Consider the following 12,809-nt stretch of genomic DNA (forward strand, 5'->3'; position numbering starts at 1 on the left):
ATGACTTCATTTGATGTAAATAGTAGGAAAGTTGAAATCCGATATATTTTATTTCAGTGGATATAATGGTAAGATATGATATACGTAGTAGCGACACATCATTTTGTTAGCAATTTTGGGTTAACATCATGTACAGTTTCTCTTTTTTCTTCTTTGAAAAAAAAATAGATCCTCAAGATCATGAAGATTTAAGGATTAAAACATTCTCAAAACTAAAATGCCAAGAAATTAAATAAACAGTTGATTTCATATTTCCCCAAGCATTTCTAGTAATTGAGCTAATGTCACGTCTGTCTGTACAGTCAAACCTTTTAATGTGTTTTATATCATTTGCAATTGAGTTGGATATTATGTGGGTTAAGTGGTTTCTCCAGAATGAAATTTTCACGAATCGGAGCCGACGGCCTTTCCCACGGCATGAAGTTTTCGCAAAGTGCCTCTGGCATTCGATGCATATAGCGTAGACAAAAAGATTTCATGTCCATTTTAATTTCGCAAATCTTGGCTGTCGCAAAATTTGTGGAATTAAAATGCACGCGAATATTCCTTGTTTTACAGTAGATGTGGCGTATGCGGAGTTTACTGTAATTAGTTTGTGGGAGATGAAGTTTGATTTGAATGTCTCTTTTGGTTTGGCACTGAGGAATCTCCAGACTGTTACTTGCGTCAAGTATTTCCATTCCCTTCAAAGATGTAATGCTGTACTTTCTTGAAAGATTTGTATCAACATGAGGGAGGGAGAAAAATAAAAAAGAAGAGAAAACAAACACCCAACAGTAATTCGCACAAAATTTGTATTTGAAATGTTATCTCAAATTATTTATCATCAACGGTATGCAGTAATAGAAGTTGTATATATATATATGCAAATATTTTCTGGGTTGTTGTTCAGCAATTATCTCTTGATTACGTGTAGCGGTGTGCAGAAGTATGGCGCTTATTAAAAGCAGATTTGGTCTGCTTTGTGGGAAGTTAGTCAGTTTTTCAATGTTCTGACAGTCACCATAGGTGACAGAAAATGTTTGGCTCTTTCAAAAAGAAAAGAAAAAGAAAAGCCACTAAAATGTGTTTGAGATGGGGAAGGAGGGAAAAGGAACAGCAGAGAGACGGACATGAAAGATGGCACTGTCACGATTCCTCTTTAGATTTTAATATCTGTGTTTTCTCCATGCTTTTTTATCCAGCTTAGGAGCAATTTATTAATATCAAATGTATGGAACACAGCCAGATGAAAATGTGTACTCACAAAATTAATAACTTTTGTTTCTGGGATTTCATAGGTGTGAATAACTCTGGTTCCTGTGAAGAACTAACAGAATGTTTGTATTATTAATTTATATATTTTTTATTATCATTATTATTATTTTTTTGTTGTTGAGGGGTTGGGGTTGGAGTTTATTTTTGTTGATCGACGTTTTGAAACCCATGGAAACTATTTACTTGAATGTGTAATCCCGATATCTCACCAATGACCAGAGGCTAGGTCAGAATAAAAGTTCAGTGGTAGGTCCAGTGGTGTCCTTGTCAATTTAGATGGTCAGGTGCTGTTCCAATTTTTCTCCCCCTGTACAATCATTTCTATATATATTGCACGATTGCGTTGCCTTCCGTTTTACCTTTGTATCTATACTCGGCAGAAAGACACTCCTAAGGAAGTTTTTATTGCCACGAAAGAATGAAACCTTTGGTGTCAGTCTCTGGTGTAAAGTAGAATATTCAAGTATTTCATTATATGATGACATAGAATCACCTTGCAATATGAATTGTGAAATGGAGAAGAAAAAGAGCAATGTCCACATCTTTTCAAAAATCTCGATGAGATTTTTACGGACACAAATGTCTGTGATAACATAGGCCTGAGTCATATTCTAACATGAATACCACATGTGAGAGATATATGTGACATTTGATTCTCCGATCTGCATGACAAATTGTATAGTATGTACAGTTGTAAAAAAAGAAAAAGAAAATAAAGCTTGACTTTATAATTGTACATACATGATTGCTAGAAACATGCATTGTTGCACAGATGTTTCTTAAGCAAGTTTTTCCCTAGCTTTCAAATTTTGTATACAGCAACATGATTTAGTGTCCAAACTTGTTGGGATTCAGACCATTAATATTCATGCGAAGACTTTGATCTCTTAAACGGATGTCCCAAAGAACAGTCCACATCTTGGATACATCTGTGATGTACTGGGGTAGTTAGCTTACATCGAGTAGGTTGATACTGTCTGCAGTGTTTTCTTTTATTCCATCCAGAGTGTGAAGACTATATGTATTATCGGCTGGCTCACACTTGAAGCATACCTGTTTTGTATATTTAGATCAGTGATTTAATTTGATTCAACATTTTCCTCAAGAAAGTACAACTGTAGAGATTTTTTTTTCTTCATATTTTCAAAGTGTTGTGCAAAAATAGGGATTTTGTAACTTGCTCGAAATTCACTTTGGGACGTTTATAGTTGTCTGTATGGAACTTGGGAGCACATGTCCATAATGAGATTTATTTTCCGGATACAAAGGCCGTGGCTATAAAAGATATGTTTGTGAACATTCAGTTTATTGGTTCACAGAAAACCTCACAAAGCATTGATGAAGTTCCCGCCAAATTTGGTGCAGGGCTTACGCAATGCTGATACATGTACAGGACTTTCCACTGGGTCGAGTTATACTGGATGTATAGATAGACACTCAAAAAGAAAAGTTATGATTTTTCAAGATATGCAAGTACAGGTACATTGTATTGAGATTCTCCCACACCTGTTGCCAACACTAATTATGACAGAATGATGCACAGTATTTTGCAATCTTTGTGTAATCAGGGCAAAAGTGAAGATTATATTCTATGAAGTTATGATGACTGTGGGTGAACTTGGAGACACAGCTGCTGAAAGTCGGTGTTCAAGGATGAACTCTTCTAAAACGGATATCTAGACTGACTACCTGAATTCATTGTCGAGACAAGCCCACTGCCTCTGGAAACAAGTCTCCCACATGTAGCTGTTCTTGTATACACAGCATGTGTTGAATCTTACAGGCTTTCATGCGCCAAGAGTTTCGCTAATGATAGATACGATGCATTATAAATGTACTTTCTTATTATATAATAATATTATTATTATGTAACACGTTAGGGCAATTATCCTATCTAGTAGGCAATGGACTGAACGCAGAGGACAATGTTTAACTCTAGACAGACATTAGCTAGAGGGAAATAATAGAATGGTGAAATACTAAACACAAGATCGACAAATTACATCATGCAGGTCAAAATAAGCAGATTGATATGAATAAGAAGAAACGGAGGCACATTAACCTATTTGTTAATGCGATCTCGAGGTTTTTCTTTTGAGAATATATGGGGATAAATTACAATGTGTTTATGTATTGTCAAATGTCAGACATAAATGACCATGTTTGTAATTAAGATGTTCTCTACTGCATAGATTTGAATAAATATGAAATGATTCCAGATGCGAGTGAGCTGCAAAGTGCTTTTATTTACCAACCAGTACTGATAATGCATGCAAAATACAAAACTACCACACACAATCACAGTAACATTCATATTACAGCATATCCTCTGTAATTTCTAACCTGGCATTGCAGGACTTGTGTCTATTAAGTACTGTCAACATTAGAAGTGTGTTTGTTGAGTACTGTATCCATTAAAAGTAATGCTTCAGCAGTATAAAGAAGCAGACTAGAACAAGTGAGTGAGATGCGAAGTGCTTATACACGTATTTAGCAACCAGTACTGCTGACGCATACTTAACACAAAACTAGCTAACATGATCATAGTACATTCTTATGACAGCATATCCACTTGAGCGACTTTCCTAACCGTACATTGCATGACAAATAATTACGAATACTGTATACATTAAAAAGTAATGCTTCAGCAGTATCCTTTCTACAAACTAAAAACCAAGACTACAGTAGTACAGGTGCATTCTGGGCATTTTTAGAACCAGCTGGCGGGTTTTTATCTAAACTTTATTATTTGTTCTACATAATGTCCTTGAAAGTAAAGAAAAGAAGAATCTTTGGACGTCTAATGAAATGATTTTAATAAGCTTCAGAAGACTCTACAAAACAGGGCCTACAGACCATGATGATTGCCTTTACTAGGGCCCCGTTTTATCAAAAGATACAATCGAGTTTAAATTTCCTTAACACACAGGCTACCATAGACTTCTGATAGATTTCAACTTTATAATCAATTTCAACTCTTCATAAAACAGGGCCCAGGTTTCTCACTATATCAGGTACAAAAACAAAGAAATACCAGAACATGTATAAAGAGTTCGGACCTGCAAAATCACTTGACACAAGTGTTTTATCAATATGTATGTATGACCTATTTAATAACATGGTTAACTATTAATTTACAATAAAACTCTTCAAAAACAAAAGTGTCATCTTTTGTCCCAAGGAGTTTGTTGTAAAGGGAGTTAACGGTCTGATAGTAATGGAAATCTAAATTAACCAAAAATCAAATTTTGGCATTGACCATCTGGTGGAACGCTCTGAAACTTTGCAGCAATTATGATACGGCCATTCTCTCTCAGTATAAACCCCAATGATAAAATAGCTGACAAACAACCAACTGGATGTGTGGCGATTAGTCTTTTCATAATATTGCAATTAAAACACAGTAAGACTGCCCAAGTCTTTAACTTGTGCCTACTCACCTTAACTTTATCCAACTTTAATTTATTCTACATGATCAGAGTTACTTCAACTTGAAATGAAGTATTTATGAGTAGAATTACTTGGTATTCTCAGCACTTCCGCTCGCGTTTAAAGCACAATCGTATCCTTAATACGCAGATTGACATGTTAACTTAACGATGACAGAATACCGTTCAAAAGAACTTGTCTCTTGCCAAGACAGACATACTATTCTTGCCTGAATGCCAGCAATTACACTGAAAAAAAAAATGGCTTTCTGTAACAAGGTGACAGTTCTGGACATGACATACATTGTAGTTATGAGAACACTTGTTATTTGGCACAACAATAACATGCAAAATACTGCGTAAACCATGAACAGTGTACCAATGATCAATACTGGTACACTGATCGATACTGACAAAAAAAACAAAAATAACAAGTTTGGTGATTTGACAATCGTAAGCACTCTATTCACTAACATTCTGTCCCAATCTCAAATACTCCTGGTCCTCAAGAGTGCAACATTCATGGTCTCAATTTTTCTAGAGCATGATTGCTTTCTGTTTTTGCTTTTGTACACAATTAAAAAGTGCAGTACTATCAAAAGCAAAATTGTATTCTAAAAGATGAGTTTTCATTCACAGTTGGCAAGAAATTTGTGGAGTATGACAAAATGGCAAGCATCTGACATGAATGGCTAGATATAGTGATTGACTCTGTACCAACAATCACATAAATATCATCTTAATACTTCATATCCAGCAGATCTCCACTACTCTAACTCTGTACCAGGCAGAGAAATTTTACCATCTACACCAGTTTAGGTAGTGGTCCACTCCTGCGCCCCTCCTCGAAAATTTCATATCAGGATGGTAAAACCTCTTCGTTAAGTTCATCCCACTTTCTCAAAACTGTTGCAATTAATTTCCACAAGGAACAGATTGAGTGATTTTGGTCTTGTATCCTTTGGTGATGCATTATATTTTGACTAACAAACAAAATGTGATTAATCACTAACACATCGAGAACTGGGGGAATTTTGCTTCAGATATGATCACCTCATTAGTATAAAATTGGCAACTATGAAGTTTACTGCATATCTTGTATTGGAAACAAGTTAGATGGAACCAGTTACATTCTATAAATTTACACAAGAGCAGAAGGAAATTTACAATTTACAGAAATTTGAAAATTTAAAAGTGAGAAACAGGAACTTAAACTTTGAAAATGTGTTGCCAATTTGCAAATCAGCTTTAAATTCAGCAATTATGAGGCTTTTGAAAACTCTGCAAATGAAACAAAGAATTGTATACGAACAACATGCTTGAATGAAAGAAACTTTTTTTTTTTAAACTCTACCTAGGAAAACTGAAACAAGGAATCGTATATGAACAACAATGTGCTGGAATACAACAAAACTTTTTTTTTTCCACTCGACCTCATGAAACACTAACAATGTAAAGTAAAAGTTGTGATAAAAAAATATCAAGCATCAAACCATTAAAGTGTGGTTTCCAGAACTCCATGGGTCTACACAGGAGTTCAACATCTACGTGTCCTATGTAAAATCAGACGGATCAAAGATAAAATGCCTTGGAATTACAAAATGAATGCACTGCTTAACTGATAATATATATACATTTTTTTAATTACTGACATACTGGAATTCTGGGATATGGCATTTTTCACCCCTAAGTACTGAAAGCTGCCAACAGAAACTGTTCCAAATCATTAAGTGTGACACATGAGTAAGAAAAATGCTACAGAGAAAAGATGCCATTATAACACGCATAACACGCTATAATTAGGGTGAATTGTCATCGAGGCTAGATGAGTGAATTTTGCTCTTTTAAAATGACGGAAACTAGTTTTATGGTGAGATCCTCTCACATATGTGTCGGCTCATCTGTACAAAACAGTTGCCTAATGTTGATGTGGGATATGGGACAGGGAAACCGAGCTTGCGTACAACAAAGTAACAAGCACACCGACAACTAGGCACCACTTTTAACACGGTGAATTTGGCGGTCCAGATTCGCTGTTACTGTATTTACCTGGACGCTCTTTTAGTGTGTCTATGACGAAGTACCCATTATAATGAGGTAGAATCGCAGTCATGGTAACCTCATCATTACAGGTTTCTCTGGATTGTTCTGTTTTAGCTATCTTGATAATCTTTTCCTCTTCCTTGCCGAGAGTCGCACAATTTGTGGAAAGCTCTCTGCATCGCTCCTGAGATAAACAAACAAAAGTGATATAGAGGGAGAGAGGAAGAGAGGGAGATAATAATAATAGTCATAATAAACTGCAAATGCTCCTTCAGAAAGAGTGTACTGAACATTCATCAAATACCATCACTTACAGGTTGCTTGTACAACTCTCAAATCTACATGTACATCATAATGCAACAAAAAGAAAGTCTTCTTTTCCTTGGCTAGATTTATAAAATTGGTGTTTTACGCCGTAAACATAATTTGTAACAACCCTGCTTGTCCTCTCAAATATCCATGAGAATTACCTGAAATATCAAGTTACTACATTTCATTGCATGCATGGACACCTTGATAAATCTACCTGAAATCTAAATAAGGGCATTTCACTAACTGAAAAAGAATTAATATAATGATTGTCTTACGCATCATTGCTGCCAACGCCATCTTCGTTGAAGTCCAACATACGACGCACATTGGCCCTATCTTTCATCGGGGAACCTGCGCCTGGTCTTGCTCTCCTCTGCATGTTGGTTCCCAGGGGAGGAGTTGCTGCATATCCAGAGTGCGAGTCTTTGAAGACACCATACCTCCTCGGGGAGCGTCTGAGGTCGCTCCCTTCAGCGTGATGATTGGTCGCCTTGTTTGGCAAACAATCGGGAACGGACGGCTTCACGGGTGAGTGTGAGGGATTTCTGTCAACCTTCATCCCTGCCTCAGAGTTGGCACAATCATTGGAACTGGGTTGAGTTGCTTGCTTACATGTATCTGCACCACACATATTCCTCCTTAATCGCAAATATCTAGGGCTAGTTCTTACAGCTTGGGTCTGAATTGCTGTGTAGTCTTTGGTGAATGCGTTTCTGCAAATTTCTGGAGACGGCGTGGAGGTTTTCTTGTCCGATGACGCTGGCGTTTGACGTCTCTGCTTGCCTGGTGATAAGTCTGAATTACTGTCGTAAATACAGGACTGTGCTTCTTGGCATCTGCTTCTAGTTGACATGGAAGGGGAGCTGTTAAGAATGTTATCCATGGCTGTGCGTGGCACAGGGGAGGAGGTCAATGACTTCAGGCTGTCCAGATTTCTCAGCCTCCTGACGACCACCACGGATGGACGGGTGTCTGATTGTTCATCTTCAGAGTCTGGGATGATCGTTTCTGTGGAATGATCATTTGATGCTTGCACTGTTCCCGACTTCTCCTGAGGTTTTCCATCATCTTTGGTTGCTGCGCTCTCTCTTGGCGGTGACCCTCCGTTAGACATCCATCTGTCGTTAACATGCACAAATTTTGAGATGTCGGCATTGTCTGCACTGTGGCTGCGCTCTGACAAATCCTCATCCGTTTCTGCGCACATGGTATGGCCTCTTGACATGTTCCCTTTACCTGGATCAGTAGTTTCTTCACTTGCATTGATAAGTGCATTATCTGACCAGGAGGCCACCCTTGATCTGGTGATTACCCCACCTCTGGGAGATCGTCTCCTGCCGTGTATCAGGGATTCACACTGTTTTGATGGCATTCCTGTACCATGTCCTTCAGATGCAGCTCCCTTCACTCGCTTTCTTGGGGACCTTCGCAGATTGGGAGTACCACTGTGAAATGACTCCACAGCTCCATTCTGAACATCATTCTTTCCACAATTCATAGAGGGAGGTGCAAAATCTTCTGGCTGGTTCTCTTGCCACATTGATTCCTGGCTGCCCTTCTTGCTTGACAGTCTCAGCGATCTGCGCTGCACCACATTCACATTTCTTTGGTTGAATGCCATTTCCATGGCAACATCATCTACCATGACAACATGGTCTTCTGGAGGAGCAACCCCTCTTGCATCACTTTCTCTCTGGTCTTCAGCATCCTCTGACTCTGCATCATCACTTTCCTCTCTCACGGTGAGCACTGGGTCAACATCATCAGGATTGAGACAAGGGGAGACGTTACTAGGACCGGCGACGTCGTCAGGAATGGGATTAGGAGGAATACTGCTCATGATGTCTGCACCCTCTTTGGCAAACATTGCAACATCATCTTCTATCTCCTGCACATCATCTGCTCCCCCTTGTGGTTGGTCTCTGTGATCCGCTGGATCGTCCTCCACCACTTCTACATCGTCCGGCTTGTTTTTAACAGTCTGTGGGTGGGGTACTTCCTCCAGACACAGAACATCGTCTGGGCTGTACCTTGAAGCATCTGAAGGACTTGCTTGTCTGTTCATCTGTTCCTGATGCAGAATGACTTCATCAGAGTCCTGTGAAAAATGAAAGATTCAAAAGGCAATGATGATATTGATAAAGTTGGGCATTGCATACTTTCTCCAGCAACTCTGCCTTAAGCTCTCAAAACACAAAATAAAATATGATATAATATACAAGCCAGTGGAGCCACTTCCTGATCGTTGATCCAACTTGGGCATCACCCTGGTAACCAGGAAATCATTTGAATAAAAGCTGTAACATTTTCTGGACAAAAACCTAATATTGCAATCTGATTGCATGCTGTGACTGAAGGAACAAAGCAGGAGCATCATTAAAGTTACAAAGAGAACAATACTCTGGGCAAGTACAAGGAAGTACAGGAAAATACAGGGAATGGCATGATTCAAAGGGTGTGTTCGAGCGCTTTCCTAAAGCGAACTGTACCGTACCGTACCCACGCCAGAGGAGCGTTCGAACGCTCCTAAAGTGTACCGTACCGTACTGTACCGAGCCAAAAGTGGACCACTTCCCGATGTGTTCCAAAAGCGTACCAAAGCGTACCAAAAGTTCGGCTGTAAAGCATGCGCGTATCATGCGCATACGTCACAATGCTATAACATCATTCTCGTTGTTCGGGACAGCTGTCAGTAGTTCAAGTGCCAGGTGGATGACATTCTTCCTAAAAATGCGTGACCTTTACTAAACATAACTCGTGAGGAACGCTTTCTCAACAGAGCGCTCGAACTCTCCCCAACTGGCATGGTACGGTACGGTACGCTTTAGTTCAGTTCGCTTTGGTTCGCTTAAGGTCTGAATTGCTGTGTAGTCTTTGGTGAATGCGTTTCTGCAAATTTCTGGAGACGGCGTGGAGGTTTTCTTGTCCGATGACGCTGGCGTTTGACGTCTCTGCTTGCCTGGTGATAAGTCTGAATTACTGTCGTAAATACAGGACTGTGCTTCTTGGCATCTGCTTCTAGTTGACATGGAAGGGGAGCTGTTAAGAATGTTATCCATGGCTGTGCGTGGCACAGGGGAGGAGGTCAATGACTTCAGGCTGTCCAGATTTCTCAGCCTCCTGACGACCACCACGGATGGACGGGTGTCTGATTGTTCATCTTCAGAGTCTGGGATGATCGTTTCTGTGGAATGATCATTTGATGCTTGCACTGTTCCCGACTTCTCCTGAGGTTTTCCATCATCTTTGGTTGCTGCGCTCTCTCTTGGCGGTGACCCTCCGTTAGACATCCATCTGTCGTTAACATGCACAAATTTTGAGATGTCGGCATTGTCTGCACTGTGGCTGCGCTCTGACAAATCCTCATCCGTTTCTGCGCACATGGTATGGCCTCTTGACATGTTCCCTTTACCTGGATCAGTAGTTTCTTCACTTGCATTGATAAGTGCATTATCTGACCAGGAGGCCACCCTTGATCTGGTGATTACCCCACCTCTGGGAGATCGTCTCCTGCCGTGTATCAGGGATTCACACTGTTTTGATGGCATTCCTGTACCATGTCCTTCAGATGCAGCTCCCTTCACTCGCTTTCTTGGGGACCTTCGCAGATTGGGAGTACCACTGTGAAATGACTCCACAGCTCCATTCTGAACATCATTCTTTCCACAATTCATAGAGGGAGGTGCAAAATCTTCTGGCTGGTTCTCTTGCCACATTGATTCCTGGCTGCCCTTCTTGCTTGACAGTCTCAGCGATCTGCGCTGCACCACATTCACATTTCTTTGGTTGAATGCCATTTCCATGGCAACATCATCTACCATGACAACATGGTCTTCTGGAGGAGCAACCCCTCTTGCATCACTTTCTCTCTGGTCTTCAGCATCCTCTGACTCTGCATCATCACTTTCCTCTCTCACGGTGAGCACTGGGTCAACATCATCAGGATTGAGACAAGGGGAGACGTTACTAGGACCGGCGACGTCGTCAGGAATGGGATTAGGAGGAATACTGCTCATGATGTCTGCACCCTCTTTGGCAAACATTGCAACATCATCTTCTATCTCCTGCACATCATCTGCTCCCCCTTGTGGTTGGTCTCTGTGATCCGCTGGATCGTCCTCCACCACTTCTACATCGTCCGGCTTGTTTTTAACAGTCTGTGGGTGGGGTACTTCCTCCAGACACAGAACATCGTCTGGGCTGTACCTTGAAGCATCTGAAGGACTTGCTTGTCTGTTCATCTGTTCCTGATGCAGAATGACTTCATCAGAGTCCTGTGAAAAATGAAAGATTCAAAAGGCAATGATGATATTGATAAAGTTGGGCATTGCATACTTTCTCCAGCAACTCTGCCTTAAGCTCTCAAAACACAAAATAAAATATGATATAATATACAAGCCAGTGGAGCCACTTCCTGATCGTTGATCCAACTTGGGCATCACCCTGGTAACCAGGAAATCATTTGAATAAAAGCTGTAACATTTTCTGGACAAAAACCTAATATTGCAATCTGATTGCATGCTGTGACTGAAGGAACAAAGCAGGAGCATCATTAAAGTTACAAAGAGAACAATACTCTGGGCAAGTACAAGGAAGTACAGGAAAATACAGGGAATGGCATGATTCAAAGGGTGTGTTCGAGCGCTTTCCTAAAGCGAACTGTACCGTACCGTACCCACGCCAGAGGAGCGTTCGAACGCTCCTAAAGTGTACCGTACCGTACTGTACCGAGCCAAAAGTGGACCACTTCCCGATGTGTTCCAAAAGCGTACCAAAGCGTACCAAAAGTTCGGCTGTAAAGCATGCGCGTATCATGCGCATACGTCACAATGCTATAACATCATTCTCGTTGTTCGGGACAGCTGTCAGTAGTTCAAGTGCCAGGTGGATGACATTCTTCCTAAAAATGCGTGACCTTTACTAAACATAACTCGTGAGGAACGCTTTCTCAACAGAGCGCTCGAACTCTCCCCAACTGGCATGGTACGGTACGGTACGCTTTAGTTCAGTTCGCTTTGGTTCGCTTAAGAGCACTCGAACGCACCCAAATACACACAAATATTGGTCCAGCTGATCCAGCTGATTAGGATTTGAACAGGAACCTGCAATGGTCTGAGACAGATGCACTCTCCACTGAGCCAGCACTGACACAAGGCTTGCCATCATGCCATGCCTTACCTCTTTGTCGGAGGCTACCACAATCGCTGCCTCGTTGTCTTCATCATCCGGATCACTTTCACTGGACTCACTCCAAGTTCCTGTATCCCATATGGTGCTCAGCTGACTTGTAACAAGCTGCAAAGATATGATTTAATATGATTAGATTATTTCATATTTTTTTTATCTTCTTTTTTTTTAATGAGAGAGAACAGCACATGCGTCTTGGAACAGTTTCAGAATTTTTCCTCTGATCATTGTAGTTGGAGTTTGTAATACATAACAACCTGTAATATGATCCAGCCATGACCCTCAGATAATGACATTTTTTGCTACATTTGATGAATTTTGATACATTCTAGCACATACAACTTTCACTCAAAGTGATTTTCCTCTGTCTAGGAAATTATTTTTTTTTTCCATTTCTTTCCAGATTTTTCCAGAGGTAAAATTGTGAGCACAGGACACATTACTATGAAAATTCAATGTTACAAGTGCATACTTCATATCTGTACAGCATTATGCATGGTCAATACCATTCAATCTGAGAAATGCATTCCCATACCATGTTGTGAAATGCCACAGCAAGAAGAGGCAAGTTTGAAGTCCAGT

Source organism: Diadema antillarum, unplaced genomic scaffold, assembly GCF_040938485.1.
Source record: "Diadema antillarum isolate AM-2024a unplaced genomic scaffold, OU_Dant_1.0 seq00000583_RagTag, whole genome shotgun sequence".
NCBI lineage: Eukaryota > Metazoa > Echinodermata > Echinoidea > Diadematoida > Diadematidae > Diadema > Diadema antillarum.